Here is a 16240-nt window from a genome sequence, read left to right as displayed (position 1 = left end):
CCTAGCGGTTCGAGAGTCATAAAAATATTTTTCGTAATAATAGTTTGGCTAGGATCTTGATAACGTACACACTGTCATTGGACACAAAAAGTCATGAAAACCCTTATACGGGTGCCACAAAGTTCTATTTTGGGACTCCTTTTGTTTGCCATCTACACATCTCAACTTGCTAAGTGTTTGGAATTTTGTAATATACATTTGTATGCAGACGACACCCAGTTGTACTATAGTTTCTCGTCGGAAATGATAGATTTAGTAAATCCAATGTCATTATTTTCGAATCGAAAATCTCTAGAAACGATAATTGCAAATCTGTGAAAGTAGTAGTAAATGATCATGCACTTGAGGTTGCCAATGAAACCAAAAGCCTGAACGTCATTTGGACGTCATTTCAGATATGGACTTGAAATTCAAAAGTCACGTCGATCAATTCATTAGGCGTGCATATTGGTCGCTAAAAATTATATATGGACATAAAATTTTCCTACTCATGAAGGTGTAGGTAAATTTGTTTGAATCCTTAGTTTTATCTATATTCAATTATGCTGATGTTTGATCATGATCACGTTTAATCGACCAATTCAAGGAAAATATATAGAAAGTTCAAAATTCTGCTTACGGTTGATTTTTTCAATCAGAAGAAGAGAGAGAATATCACATAAATTGAAGAATACTGGCTGGTTGAATATGAACGATAAGAGAATGTTACATGCTGCAACTTTCTTTCACAAGAGAATTGTCAGTCAAGTACCGCTTTAAATCAGAAAATTACTTTTAGAACTGATGTGCATAACATAACTGTGAGGTATAAAGGCCGACTAACTCCACCACCCTTCGGCACAGAGTTTTATAAAAGTAGTTTCAGCTACTAGATCTGTGCAATTTATAAAAACATTCCAGAGCCCATGAAACGCGATGATTTCAACCATTTTAATACCAATTTCAAATGATTCTACCATCTTTAAACTATTAACGATTCAATAGCTACTCACCTATAACAAATAATCACAGTATTTTAAGGTATTTTTTTGTCGTTTCATTGCGTAATAGGCGACATTTTTGAGGTTTAGTGGGAGAGCAATTAAATGATGATTTGCCATCATGCAAATTGATCTACCCCTTTTTATCTTCATATAACAGTTAAATTGTACCTGATTAGTTTGCTTGAAATGTATTTGAAGGTAATAAAGATGATTTATTGTTATTATTATTATTATTATCATTAACTAGGTTCATTCGGGATCGATAACTCTGACAAATTTCGGCATCAATTTTGAAATACCTGATGAATAGCCCGGTATATTATCTACAGTGTTACAATCCTATATTTGCCCAGTTATTTTCTCCCATGACATGGAAAGCATGATACCTTGTATATCGGAGATTATTTAAAAAAAGCGCAATGATTTGCTGTCTAAAACTTTTATAGTAAACACTTTTTATTAACTTCATTCCTTCATCTGTAAGTAAACACTGTATAGTGTCTTGTATACTCATACCCGAATAAAGTAATTAGATGCAACGTTTGGGTGTAGTTTTTTCAGATATACAGGGTGTCCCTGGACTTCCTCTTTTCCTCTCGGGAATGTATAGATGGGGTCAAAATATCCCCAGTACTTCATATAACTTTTTTTCCTAAAAGTCTTCGTAACCAAGTTACGGGCCCTCGAAGTTACAAAATGAAAAATGTTTTTCTTTGATAACTTTTCAAGTGAATATTCAAAATCATCCAAATTTTGGTAATTGACTAAACAAATGAATCCCGTCGATGAGCTTTCATGCAGGAGTCAGTTGTTTTGCTACAAAGTCAGGAACGGACTACCCCCGATGGTCCACACCCCAAAACTTTGAAATGACAGATATTTTTCAATATTTTTCAACAAAATAAGGTTACTTGGACAATTTTATGAATAAAAGTACTCGTGTGGAAAGTCGATCGGAGCAACGAGTCTTGATAAAAATGTAGTTTCACTCGACGACATCAAACCCGCTCGTCCACCATTATTTGAAATGAATAATTATCACACATCGGAAAAAATATTTACTATACTAATAAAAAGCAAACGAATGAACTACAAAAACGGCTGCACATGATCAGGTGAAAAATATCCAGGGAATAATTATGTTCCATTTCTTTCACAGATGTTGACAAAAAAACCTTTTAGAAAGTTTTGATAAAAAATGAGAAACTGGAATGCGATTTTGTTTTGTTGAGTGGTGAGTTGTCATATGACTATCATTGTATTGTCAATATTCTATAGGATATTTTGAATTTTTTTGATATGGCCGAACAGTTTACATTCAATGAATATGCAGATATGCATGTATTTTATGGACGAGCATTTTGTAATGCTGCAGAAGCTCGTCGTCTGTATTCCGAGCATTTTCCCAATCGAACGGTACCGTCAAGAGAAACATTCGAGCGTGTCGATCGCAGCTTGAGGGAGACAGGTATGTAATAATTGATAATTAATTTGAGCACATTGTTTTATTTCGATATTATTGTAGGTACAGTTTTGCCAAAACGAGGTGGTGAGGGCGCTCCTAGGACTGTACGTACCGTTGTAATGGAGGAAAATATTTTGGAAGCCGTCGCTGATGATCCTTCAATGAGCATCAGAAATCTATCAGAACAGTTCCATACATCCAAGTCCACTATTCATAGAATAATTAGGGAACAACTGCTCCACCCATTTCACATCCAGAAGGTACATGCCATGACACCTCAAGATTTTCCAGCACGACTGGAATATGCCAATTGGTTCATGGATAGGCAAAGAGAGGATATGACTTTTATTAATCGAGTTTTATTCACTGATGAAGCAGGTTTCAGTAGAGATGGAGTTATCAACTCTCATAATCTCCATATATGGGCCGAAGAAAATCCCCATGGGATATTGCAAACCAAACACCAACGGAAATTCAACGTTAATGTTTGGGCTGGTATCATAGGAAACCATCTTATAGGACCATTCGTTCTACAGGACCGATTGAATGGAGAACGTTATTTGGAGTTCATTCAGAACGATTTGAATGGACTTTTGGAACATGTTCCATTGCAAACCCGAAGAGATATGTGGTTTATGCATGATGGCGCTCCTCCTCATTTTAGTTTGATTGTGCGTGACCATCTGAACCATATTTTCCACAATAGATGGATTGGTAGAGGTGGGCCATATTCATGGCCATCGCGGTCTCCGGATTTAAATCCATTGGATTTCTTTCTGTGGGGGCATCTAAAAAGCCTTGTTCACGCTACACCTATTCACACAAGAGATGCATTGTTGAAAAGAATAACATTACATTGTGAAGCCATACGAAACGACCCTGGAATGCTATTTCAAATACAGAGAGGGTGTCTTCGCAGACTAAGAAAATGTATAGAGAGAGAAGGTGTTCATATCGAGCAGTTTCTGTAGCGGATTTTTCATTTCTGTTTGCTCTTGAGGCTCTTGAGTTTCGTTAGTTAAACGTGTTTGCATTATGAAAATTCGTTATGAACATTTTACCTATCATTTCCATTTTCCTTAAAAACTAATATTTTCGAATAATGGTAAACATCTCAGGATAAATGTTGTTGAATTAACGTTATCATTATTATTTCTGCTTTGATAATTATTCATTTCAAATAATGGTGGACGAGCGGGTTTGATGTCGTCGAGTGAAACTACATTTTTATCAAGACTCGTTGCTCCGATCGACTTTCCACACGAGTACTTTTATTCATAAAATTGTCCAAGTAACCTTAATTTGTTGAAAAATATTGAAAAGTATCTGTCATTTCAAAGTTTTGGGGTGTGGACCATCGGGGGTAGTCCGTTCCTGACTTTGTAGCAAAACAACTGACTCCTGCATGAGAGCTCATCGAAGGAATTCATTTGTTTAGTCAATTACCAAAATTTGGATGATTTTGAATATTCACTTGAAAAGTTATCAAAGAAAAACATTTTTCATTTTGTAACTTCGAGGGCCCGTTACTTGGTAACGAAGGATTTTAGGAAAAAAAGTTATATGAAGTACTGGTGATATTTTGACCCCATCTATACATTCCCGAGAGGAAAAGAGGAAGTCCAGGGACACCCTGTATACCGAATTGTAAACGAAGCAGGCTGTAAAACCTACCAAGTATTAACGGTATTATTTCAAATGGTGTGGAGCTTACCTGTGTTTTTATTCATCATTGTACACTACCAAATAAATTAATTTTGAGCTATGAATGTTGAAAATATGTGATCGTCGACTTAACTTAATGGTGATTTACGTAACAAAATACAGCTTTGTAGTCTTGCTCTGATTCAGAATTAGTGTATTTCTCATTTCGTTTTGTATGTGGGTTTAGTTGGAGACCATATTCCCAGTAGAGATAACCTATAATATTGAAAAACAAAACTAGAGATGATATATCAAGACTGTGTATACATAATTGTTGATTATCTTCAATACTTCAACCAGTAAATTGGGTTGTTTTAAAAGTTTTGTCCATTTTAATGTCATTGGTTTTTATAACTCCATATCTCAATAAATAAACTACTCAAAATGAATATAGAGACATGTCCTTAAAATGCAATAAGTAAAAAAATATGTATTATTTTGTCAAACATTTATATTTATAAAATAGTTTATAGGTGCCTTTATTAAATTTAACTTACATTGTTTTCAAAATGCTGTTTGGTAATACGATTGAAAATAAATACAAATTAGTGTCAAAAACACATAAAATTTATTTTAAAAAAAATTAAGAAAAATGTACATTAATAGTGAGTACGTCTATCCCTGGCTCTAAGAAGTTCGGCACAACAACGAGGCATGCTTTCCACCAAATATCTAATTATTTGTTGTGGTAACTGCTCGTTAATCGCCAAAAGACCATCTGAAACTTGGTTCAGATTTTGGAAGGGTTGATGATCCTTCAAACGTCTTTCCAGTTAATTCTAGAGATGATCAATGGGATTCAAATCCGGACTATTAGCTGGCCATCTCATGACATTAATATTGTGAGGAAATTTCTCACGACCCTAGCTACGTGTGGCATGGCATTATCTTGTTGTAAAATGAACCCAGCGCCCATATTTTGGGCAAATGGGACGACATGAGGTTCCAATATCTTCTCTATGTAACGGACAGCCATCAAAGTCCCTTCCCGAAATACCACAAGGTTCGTGTGTCCTGTCAAAGTTATACCAGCCCATACCATTATCGATCCACATCCAAATGGAACAATTTCTTGCACACAGTCATCCAAATAGCGTTCACCGGGACGTCTCCATAACCGAACACGTCCGTCAATATTGAATAACATGATTTCTTTTTCATCTGTGAACATTACAGTGGCCCAATGCTCTAAATTCCAATTACGATGTTCTTGACAAAAGTTTCTTTGATTTCTTCGATGAGCTAGAGTTAATCTAGGGGCTCTAGCAGGTCATCTTGCATGGAGTTGTACTTCGTGAAGTCGGTTTCGTATCGTTTGGTTCTAAATTCGCATTCTCGTAGCTTCTATAAGACGATTTTGCAGTGTTCTAGCAGAATCGGTGCGACCCCTAATTGCCCAAAGTCGTAACAAACGATCTTCTCTGCGGGTTGTTGCCCTTTGTCGATTGGGATAAGGGGCTCTTTTTACTATTCCGTAAATTTGGTAGCGATTCCAAGCTCTGGAAACAGCAGAATGACTCACATTAAGCATTTGGGCTACACGACGCCTTGAATACTCTACTTCGATCAATGCCACTGCTCTAGCAACTTGAAATTCGTTGAGATACACCCAACGTATCCTTCTTCTACCCAATACATCAACATCCATTGTTTAAATTTTGAAATTTAATATCTATCACGAACTGAAGTAAAGTGAAACTGAATACAGAAATTTTCATATGAATGATTTTGTAGCTAAAAGTGCAAAAAGGAGTAAAAAAAGTAGAAAAAGTAAATAACAACCGATTGGAACATGATAAGAGTTATTATGGAGTACACACCGGAAGTTTTTATCGTGAAATAATACATATTTTTTCACTTATTGGATTTTAAGGAGGTGTCCCAATATTCATTTTGAGTAGTTTATTTATTCTACTTTGTCGTGGTACATACTGATCTGTATATTGATGCTGTTCATTTTTTTCTAATTTTAATTTTTCACCCCTCTTCTTGCTTATTGATATATGATGTCGATACGTGATTTTTTGTAAATTTTTCTCTACCAATTCAAATAGAACCAAATCATTGGCGAAACAGTCCAAAAAATTAACCAGTCTTTTGGCAATGATAGTGTTGGTTTTCGAAATTTAGTTTCGGAGATTGTAGCCTCGAAGATGACCTTGGTGGAGACTAACCCATCACGAACGATGCGTGAAATGGCGAATAAACTTGGCGTCAGCTCCCATACGAAAAGTTGATGCCTCACGATTTGAACGATCGACAGAATTTTTCACGTTCCGAGGTCTGTAGTTCTTTGCCTTTGCGCAACCAAAACGATCATTTTTTGGATCTTGTCGCCACCTGTGATGAAAATTGGATCATCTGCGACAACAGGAGACGTTCAGGACAGTAGTTGGACACCAATAAGCCACCTAGGCATTTACCAAAGGCGAAAACTCACCAAAAAATATCATGGTTACTATATGGTGGTTACTGTATCATTACTGGTGTGATTCACTATAAGTTCCTGCAACCGGGCCAAACCATCACAACAGAGTCCTATTCGAGAGTCCTATTCGAGGAGGCGAAATATCTTGGCATTATCCTTGATAAAAGACTCACCTGCAAAGCTTACTTGAATGGAGTTTCACACAAAGCCAGACTGTCGCTATTGACATGTCAAAGGATTTGTGGTAAAACTTGGGGTTTAGGTCCCAAACATATACACTGAATTTATCTGATGATTGTTAGATCAATTATCATTTATGGTGCAATTGCCTGGTTGGCGAAGGCTTTACAGAAAACGGCCCAAGCGAAGTTCTCTGGCTAAAGAGACAGGCTTGTCTGGCTATCAGTGTTGCCATTAGTACCACACCGTCAGCGGCCATGGAGATCCTTCTAGATTTACCTCCTCTCCATATTCTTCTGGAGAGAGAGGCTAGATGGACTGCATACAGACTTGTACACATTGGCAATTGCACAAATCAATTTAATGCAGAGTGCAACAGACTATTGCTTGACACTGGAAGTCACCTCATAATGGAAATGACCTCTGACTTTATGCCTCCAAATGTCAACTACGAACTGCCTTACAAAGTACTATTCTCGATTATAGAGGACTGGATCCTCCAGGAGAAGAAAATATTAAGAGCAGATAGTTGTTGGTTCACAGATGGATCAAAAACACCTTCCATTTCTGGTGCAGGTGTTTTTAGGCGCAGACCTAGGACAGAAATATCTACCTGTCTACGACTGTATTTCAAGCGGAAATTTACGCCATTGAATTATGTGCGGAGAGATTGGATGAATCCAACCTCACACAAGTCAATAAAAATATTCTTGGATAGTCAAGCGGCGTTGGTAGCTCTTGGATCCTACCTCCTACCTTGGCTATTGGCTCTAAATTGGTAGCAAATTGACAAAACTGACTCTCCTCGATAGGAAGACTTAACAGATTGTCACTGGTCTGGATTCCTGGTGGTACTGGCGTGAATGGCAACGAAGCTGCTGACTTCCTTGCAAAGGAGGGTGCTGCAAGCAGTTTCATCTGACCAGAACCTATCATTGGCATCGCTTTAGGTTTCGCCAAAGAAACTTTGAACCCCTGGATGGCAAGAAGATTTATGGATTTATGGCAGAATCATCCAGGATTGGCTCACTCCCTGCGAAGCTTGATACCAAACAGTTGTTGGGGTTGTTGTAGGAGTTGTTGGAGTTGTTGTAGGCATGAACTACGATGTCTAACGAGCCTTCTTACAGGTCACTGTCATTTGAACCATCATATGCAGAGATTCGGACTGTCAGAAGACAGTGTGTGTCGCCTCTGTTTGGAAAATGATGAAACAGCAGAGCATATACTTTGTGCCTGCCCCGCTGGGGACCAAATCAGCTTGTTAGAGTTCGGCAGAGCCGTTCTCTTACCATCTGACCTGAAAGACCACTCACCATACACACTAATCGACTTCGTCAAGAAACTGGGTTTATTTGGCCGCGTATGAATAGGTGTGAGCCATAATAAACCCTCACGGGTTGGGGTGGAGGGTCAAATAGACTCACTCACTTCAGACTCCACCTAACCTAAACCTATTACGAGGAAATCGACGAAAGAAAATTGCATCAGTAGCAGCCAGCACTGATAAACAGAAGAGATCCAGTACTGATCAACAGGAGAGGTCCGATTCTGCTCCACGACAACGCCCGTCCACACGTTTCACAAATTATCGTATAATAAAACCTTCGCATCAGCAACAGGCTAAAATAGCCTTCGTCGACTTCATCGAATCTCGAGAAGACAATGTTTTAGCTGATGGAATTATTCGACTTCTGTTACGTTGACAAGAGTGCACTGATTCAAATGGTGCCTATTTGGATTAAACTACAGTTTGAGAAGACTCATAAAAACTGAAAAAACTTTCGAGGCAAGTACATCAAAGTTTTTAGCAATACGGTTTTCTTGCTGAATCTTGAGACTTTTTGAGATGATGTTCAAAACAAATGGTTAGTCAATATCAAGGCCAAGCATTTATGGTTGACCTTCATATGTTGCCAGAATCAATTCACCAAAGTAGCTGACTGTATGGTTTTATTTTTGAGTTGATGAAGGAGTCAGAGTGGACCAAAGTCATCTTCATTTTTCATCAGATTGAAAATTTTTCACTTACCTTTTCAACTAAGGTTCGTCAGGAGGACGAATGGTTCATAACTGGAGGTGTTGAGTGGCGACATAAAGGTCAATGACCTCTATGCCGCTCTGGCCTTGTGTACCCATCCCTGACTGCGGTATCTGATGCAGAAACTGTTCATTTTAACAGACGTCGTGGGGCCTCCACTCAACCAAGCGACAGGGCCTTCTGAATCGAGTGGGGTCATATATAGTACAATCTATAGCTTCCCCAACTAATGGGTTAATATGAGTTTCCGCTGACTCGAAAACTCTCTGATTCCTCGACTGAATTGACTGCTGTATAGTTAACAGCTTCAAATATCTGCGGATGGCATCATTCCGCACGAACCATGGAGCATTTACCAGCATCCTAAGAACTTTGTTTTGTAGTATTTCCAGAATGGAAAGATTTGATGGGGCGGTTTGTCTCCAAGCGCCTGAAGCATACATAATGACAGGCTTGAACATCGTCTTATATAGTAAAACCTTATTTCTAAGGTTGAGCTTCGAATGCCTGTTGACCAGAGGATAGAGTTTAGCTATCCTCGACTGAACTTTCCCAGGTGAGTCGGCGATCTATCCAAAGACCTAGGTATTTCCCTCGCGGTTGCCATTTGATTTCCCTGCCTTGTGTCTGGAGAAATGTTACGTCTCCCCAAATCTATCACTTGAGTTTTGTCCGGGTTCACCCGAATCTTTCAGTCGAGGTACCAGCGTTCGAGGTCATCGAATGCATGTTGCATGTAAACGACCGCCAACGCCCGATCCATGGAAGAAGCGAGGAGAGCCGTATTATCGTCGTAAAAGGAAACCTTCTCGTGATCGAACCTCGGAAGGTCGCTCACGTGATCGAGCATTTTGTGTAGCAGGCATTCGTGCCAGACTAGGTCGAAGACCTTTGAAATATCCAGAAGGACGAGATGGACTGTATTTCTGTTGTTGAGCCCTGAGGGCCTGCAGCTTGGTGGAATGTGCCCTCCTGTGCCCTCTGTTAGCCTTTGCAGCATAACACGTTCAGCCAACTTAGCCGTTGAGCAAAGCAGACTAATCGGTAATAGATGTTTTGTAAACAATTGATATAATAAAAAGTTTTGGTTGGGTTCATTTTCATTCGTTCTTCTACATTCCAAAATATATAAAACTTGGTAGTTGCCGATGAATCACTGAGATGGAAAATATCTCAGTGGGTGAAGCCTGTTTAATTGAATAAATATACCGAAATGTTTAAGAAATATAAACATTTCCTTTTTCTTTATTGAATTCGGAATTTTCACCTCAGTTTGCACAGAAAATATTATTTTACTGACAACAACCGTTTGGCTCAAAAACATCAGTCATTCAGTTGTTTTTTTCGCTTTCTGTGAGTTCACGCCGTTTTGTTACAATCTGTCGAAAACAACATATTATATCATGTGGCCGGATGACATGATTGCTTCTTAGAGAATGAATAACTGAATAACGATTTAAAATTCTCGCTCTGAATTCTCAGAGAAGGAATTGAATAATTCAAGATTTGATTAATTGAAGTTAAATGTCGTTTTCACTAACGCTTCCATTTATTACTTGTTTTAAGTGCTGAAATTGTACCTGATGAAAAAAAATAACCTTTCTCTCTCGTGTCTGTCTTGGATTATTAGGGGTCGATTAGATATAATAAACACTTGAAAAAATGATAACAAACTACATCTGACGTTAATTTCCACATGATTCACGCACATAAGTGGCCTCCAATAAATTCCTATGATATTTTTTAATACAATGACGAAGTGTTCGTTAAAATAGAATAGAATGTAAACTTTGTTGATTGATATCACACTGTGGTGTTTTGATAAGTCGAATTCCATGTTAATCATGAATATATATAATTAGTCCATCTGAAGACGAATGAAAAATCAATATTTCAAGATCAACTGTAAAGTTTCCGACATATAAAAAGAACAGCATGTTCTAGAAGTTACTATAAAATATTTTTTCTACACCCGTACTCTAACAATTACACTTATATGACCATAATCCGTTTCATAATGATATCCATTATGATACAGATTTTTCATAACGATACAGATTATCAACCAATAGAAACCCATAATTTTTTAATCAAGAATCCTGTTCCTTTGTTTGTCCTAGATTCTAACCTAAGTAACTAATTGCTTTATTTGTCAAAATCAGTTTTCATATTACCTACCTATATTATCAAAATGTCTGAAAACAGCGATATAGAACGAATACCATCGACTCCAATATTTTTAAAAGATCAGATTAATTACTGTTGTTATATTCAATATAAATATAATTAGAATCTTTATAGTTTTCATATATCCATAATAATACCATTAAGTTTGTGTTTTTTTGAAAAAATATGAGTTAATTACTGTAAATGTGTTCAATACAAATATAATATTTATAGTTTTTCATTATTTATCGGGTTTAGGAAAAATTGCGTATGCAACTCTCATGTAATGATTATTAATACACTCGTATATACCATACAAAACTCGCCTTCGGCTCGTTTCGTATCCCGGTTAATGCTCGTGTCTTAATAACCATCATTACATGATCGTTGCATAATATACTATTACCTATAGTACGAACACATCTATACACATTATAAAACACACATTATATACACGTTATAAAACCCCACAATATGAATAGCAACTTCGTACATGAAATTTGAATGATAGCCCTTCGTAATTGTGTTCCGAAATGGTTTTTTAGATTGGTTCGTTTTGTAAAGGTTACGCGTTTCAAAGTGTTTACGGTCAACATGCAACACTTCAAACTACTATACACTGCCCGTAGCGTAATATATTCACGGTTACGTTACGACAATGTATCAATCTGTAACAAATGGCCTGTAATCTAACAGTAGACATGTTACGTTACGGCACGGTTAGCTAGGACGAGTACTGTTATAATCACTTCGACACGCATAACTGGTATATGCCAAATAACTTTCTGTTGGTTTTCAGCCGTCACAGCAAAGGACTGTTCCGTTATGCAAGACAACAAATTTGTTCTGTTGTAGGCGGCGTTGTTTTGTAACCTTAGTTACCTGGGTTACGGCATAATGGACACAGCCAAAAGTCAAAATGCTTTCGGAAGTGAATAGACCATCTCACAAAGATCCGCACATATTCCTTGTTACGTTACAGAGCATTAGTTAATATGGGTTTGTATGATTCACTCTGCCTGCTTTTGCGCGAAATGCCCTTTTTAAAACATCAAACACGTTATCCGTGTGTGTGTATGTGTAGTTTTTTATGTCAGTGGTCATATGTTCTGCTTCTGCTCATTGGGCTGAAAAAATTTGCATAGAAACACACTTTTTCACATGAAGGTATCGAAACTTTCTAAGGCTTGTTATGAATCAGAGATAGTTATTCTAATTTGAGAAAAAGAGGGGTCATGGTGATGTTCTGAAATATTTCTAATGGTTGGAACGATTTTTTACAGCACTTTTGTCTTGGTCCTATCAATCCTATATAGGTTTGTTGTATGTTTTTTCGGAAAATAAGTTTTTGAAAAATATCAACATTGAATTCCTCTGGGTTACGATTGACTATAAGTTGATAGAAACTAACTGTAAATATAACTAATTTCGCAACGCAGGAAGTATTTACAGAAAAATAAATGGTTACATAGTCTAAAATGGAACAAAGAGAAAAAAAATGTATGTCATTATTTGGAGAACTGTTCATCACCTAAAGTTGATTCAAGTGTAAGTCAGCATTGACATGAACAGTCTTTGACCATGTCACTTGTGTTATGAATTGATGAGGAGGCCAACAAACAACATATAACATATCTAAAGAAATGAATTTCAAATGTTCAAATTCGTTTCGGATATACCTACACAGTAGGTTGAATGGACTGATTCCTATCACAAAACAACTACTCCACTGGCTAATACCACGAATGGCGTTGGATTAAATCCGACAGGCGTCAGTGCAGGAATCTTTACAGAAAATTTCCTGCATATTCAATTGGCAATACAACTGAAAAAATCCACCTTCAATTTTGGAACGGGCACGCAAGATAGTCACTATCTTGCTCGTCAGAGCAAGATAGTGATCATCATCGACCTAACGTCAATGATATTCCATAAGAAAGTTTTGATGTTCGCTCCAACTTAAGACGAGGAATGAAATACTCTGAAAATATTTCGATTTTCAATTATGGAATATCATTGACTGTAGGTCGATGATGGTCACTATCTTTCTGATGAGTGGCTAAGGAGCCCGAAACCGGCCTGCAAGTGTGCCCGTTTCAAAATTGAAGGTCGATTCTTTCAGTTGTATTGCCAATTGCATATGCACAAAATTTTCTGTGAAAATTCCTGCATTGACGCCTGTCGCTTATAACCCAACGCCATCCGTGGTATTAGCCAGTGGAGTAGTTGTTTTCTGACAGGCTCCAGTCCGTTCAACCTCTGTAGGTATATCCGAGACTGGCTTGAACATTTAAAGTTCATTTCTTTAGATTTGCTTACTGCCTGTCTTCAAGCATAGCCCACTGACTAATAAGAAAACATATAACATGTTTGTCGATTCTCCTAGTTTGTATCTGAAAGAAATGTCTGTGCATGATATACACATCTTGCTGAACATTTTATTGTAAAGTTAAGTACTTTTTAATTTTTTCGAAGGTTTTCCCACATTTTTTGTGTGAAGATGGAAAGGTAGAAAGCCAAAAAGTTGTTCCAAAAACGTATCTCTTCTGAGATATATTTCGTATCCACTTCAAATGGAATGTATGCGGCTGGGATTAATTTAACGGTCGGTGGCCAGGCGGTTCGACTTGGGTGCTTGGTTCACTAACTCCAATTGACTGCTGTACTGGTCGGTGGTCAAAGCCCCAATCTGAATGATAGATTTTCACTTGCTATCGTCCAAACCGTGTTGGGAATCACACGTTAAAAGGTAAGACCTCATTAATCCTTCGTTCGCACAAGTTCCTGCTTCTGAGGGTTGTTGTTTGTAGGGGTGCGACAGCTGGTTAACAAAAAATCAGATTTGAAATAGATTTTTTCTAGACCGTGTGATTGACTGTTTTTACGAATTGTCATCGTGACAAGAATAAAATTGTCTTTTTTTCTGATATGGATCTCAATTTTATGTGAGGAATGAATGTTTGGTCAACTTATTTAAAACTATGCTGATGAAAACAAGTGTTTTTGGCTCGAACCACTAGACTAGTAGTGAGGCGTTTCACAATTTGGTCGATGTTTTAGCCAGTCAAAATAAATACGGAATCAAAGAACGCGAATACATGACTAACAACAGAGCAAAGTATTTGCTTTAATTCCACAACCAGATATAGATCCAATTTGTTTTATCATGAATGAAATGAAACCTCACAAATATGCGAAACCAGCAGCATCCAGAATGAAAGCCAAACAGGACGATGTAACTAGGTTCCTTCGAAGCATTGGCGTTTTTGGCAGTGATCCCAAACTTTATGTCCCTCTAGCGGTGCTGCTCAAAAAGTTTTGAAAAGAGAATTTGATTTTGAAGTTGTGGAGTTGAATGATTTGAAATCGAGAAGTTAAAATAAGTTTTTGGAAAACCTTAAACAGACATGGCCGACGAGGGATTCATAATACCAATAACATTTCATATTATTTTAAGTTTGAATTCATTGTTTTTTGTCCATATAGAGGTAGTACATCTTCATAACAAATATTTGGAGTTCAAACCCGAATAGTAAAATGTAATTTTTCTGTAATGTTTATATGCTTGAAAGAAGTTGTTTCGAATGGTGGTTTTCTTACAGTTTGTTTCTAAAAGAATCTCGATCTAAACATTTTTTTTTATTGATTTTGAAGTTAGTTACTTTTTTGCTTTCTTTCCTTAGGATTTTCCAACGTTTTTTGTAAAAATGTGGAAAGACAGAAGCCGTTTCCCAAAAAAGATGAATAATCACTTACAAATAATTTTCTTCTCATTTTGTGACGAACTGTACAATTATATAAGATATAATGAAATGTGCTTTTTGGTTACAACATGTGTTGAAATAGTTGTTACCCTGCAAACTTACTTGTTTCTTCTAGATTCTATCTATAATCAATAAAAATTGACTAATAAAATAATAAAGATTTGGTCAAATAGCATTGATTTATTATTGATATTTTTCGAATGATGGATAAGGTAATCGAATAAATTTTAGCCAAATTATAGATTTTTTCCTCAAATTAGATATCGGATAATATTATTCTGTTTTATTATCAAATGACGACAGATTTGAAGTGGCATTTGTTATTTATTCTTTTCACAAGATGTTCATATTTTGAGACTTTAACTTCATCTTATCGATACTTCACCTTCTGAAAGCAGTTTCCAATAAATCAATAAATGAATTCCTGTTCTGAATAATAATATTTTCGTTGATCAAGATATCGCATCTTGTGATGCGAGGAATCCACATTCTCATTCACATTTCATCATATCCCTGCAATCTGTGGGAGAGCAATTAGAGAGCTTTCAGTCAAGCTGGCCTTGGACTGATTGGAAATGATTCGTTGGAGTGTTAAATGGCAACCCGACAAACCAAACTTTCGGGATGCGGGTTCCATTACCCTATTGATGCATGAAATGTCTTGGAACTCGCTTTATGCCTCCGATGGTTTGCAACAATCGGGCTTTTAGTTTGGATGGGAAGTCATTTGCGGGTCCAGTAGCAAATACCTAGCCATCAAAACTTAGTAATTAGGGGAATGTTCGGGATATCCTTTGTGGCAATTGAGAGTTTTGACGATGATAAGTAACGCATGATTATCTAAAACATGTTATTAGTACATAATAGCTATTTATGATACTAGTGTTAAAAATAAGGTTTTATTTTATTTTGTGAGTGAAAAATTTTGCGAAACGAGCGTAGCGAGTTGAGCAGTTTCAAGAACAAAATAAAACTCACTTTTAACAAAAACTTCATAAAAAGTTTTTTGTACAACTGTCTTGTTTTCATAATAAAATAGATACATTTATTATGCTGCAAAAAGAGCTTCAATTGAATTGTTACTAAAACAATCGCCTCGGCTGTACGACATCGCATATTCTGATTTTCTTAGCTGGTCTAGACTTAAAAACGTCGAAGGAAATTTCAGCGAAACCGTCTTCTTAGCCTATCCAGAAGAGAAATAAAAAATAAGGAACTCGTTAAATTTGTGGACCAAGTTATCAATGATAAGTCGAGTGCGCTCGTTAAAAATAGTGTTGATACAAGCAAACATTTCAAGGTAATAGCATACTTGAAGCGGAAAGATGAAAGTTATAGGCCCAGATGAGGCGCCAGATGAGGCGCCAGATGAAAAATATTTTCGGAATATATGGAGCCTGCCGGCGTGAAGCGCTGTGCCATTCATTAATAGAAGGCATTAAATTAATGGATAAACCATTGATTGTTCAAATTCCAAATACAAAAACAAAAATAAGTCTTTCTTTTTGC

The 16240-nt window shown here is 36.8% G+C and overlaps 2 protein-coding genes across 2 annotated transcripts in view; one reads left to right on the top strand and one right to left on the bottom strand.

Annotated features, from left to right (window-relative positions):
* Positions 1-16240, bottom strand: part of LOC111507286 (uncharacterized) — a 495004-nt gene that overhangs the window by 102397 nt on the left and 376367 nt on the right. The window lies entirely within an intron of this gene.
* Positions 1-16240, top strand: part of LOC111510262 (uncharacterized) — a 261734-nt gene that overhangs the window by 123429 nt on the left and 122065 nt on the right. The window lies entirely within an intron of this gene.

The sequence above is a fragment of the Leptinotarsa decemlineata genome, unplaced genomic scaffold, assembly GCF_025532065.1.
Source record: "Leptinotarsa decemlineata unplaced genomic scaffold, Ldec_3_MD MMD2_tig00026282_RagTag_RagTag, whole genome shotgun sequence".
NCBI lineage: Eukaryota > Metazoa > Arthropoda > Insecta > Coleoptera > Chrysomelidae > Leptinotarsa > Leptinotarsa decemlineata.
Note: the sequence above shows the minus strand (reverse complement) of the source record. Positions and strands in the feature narration are given on the sequence as shown.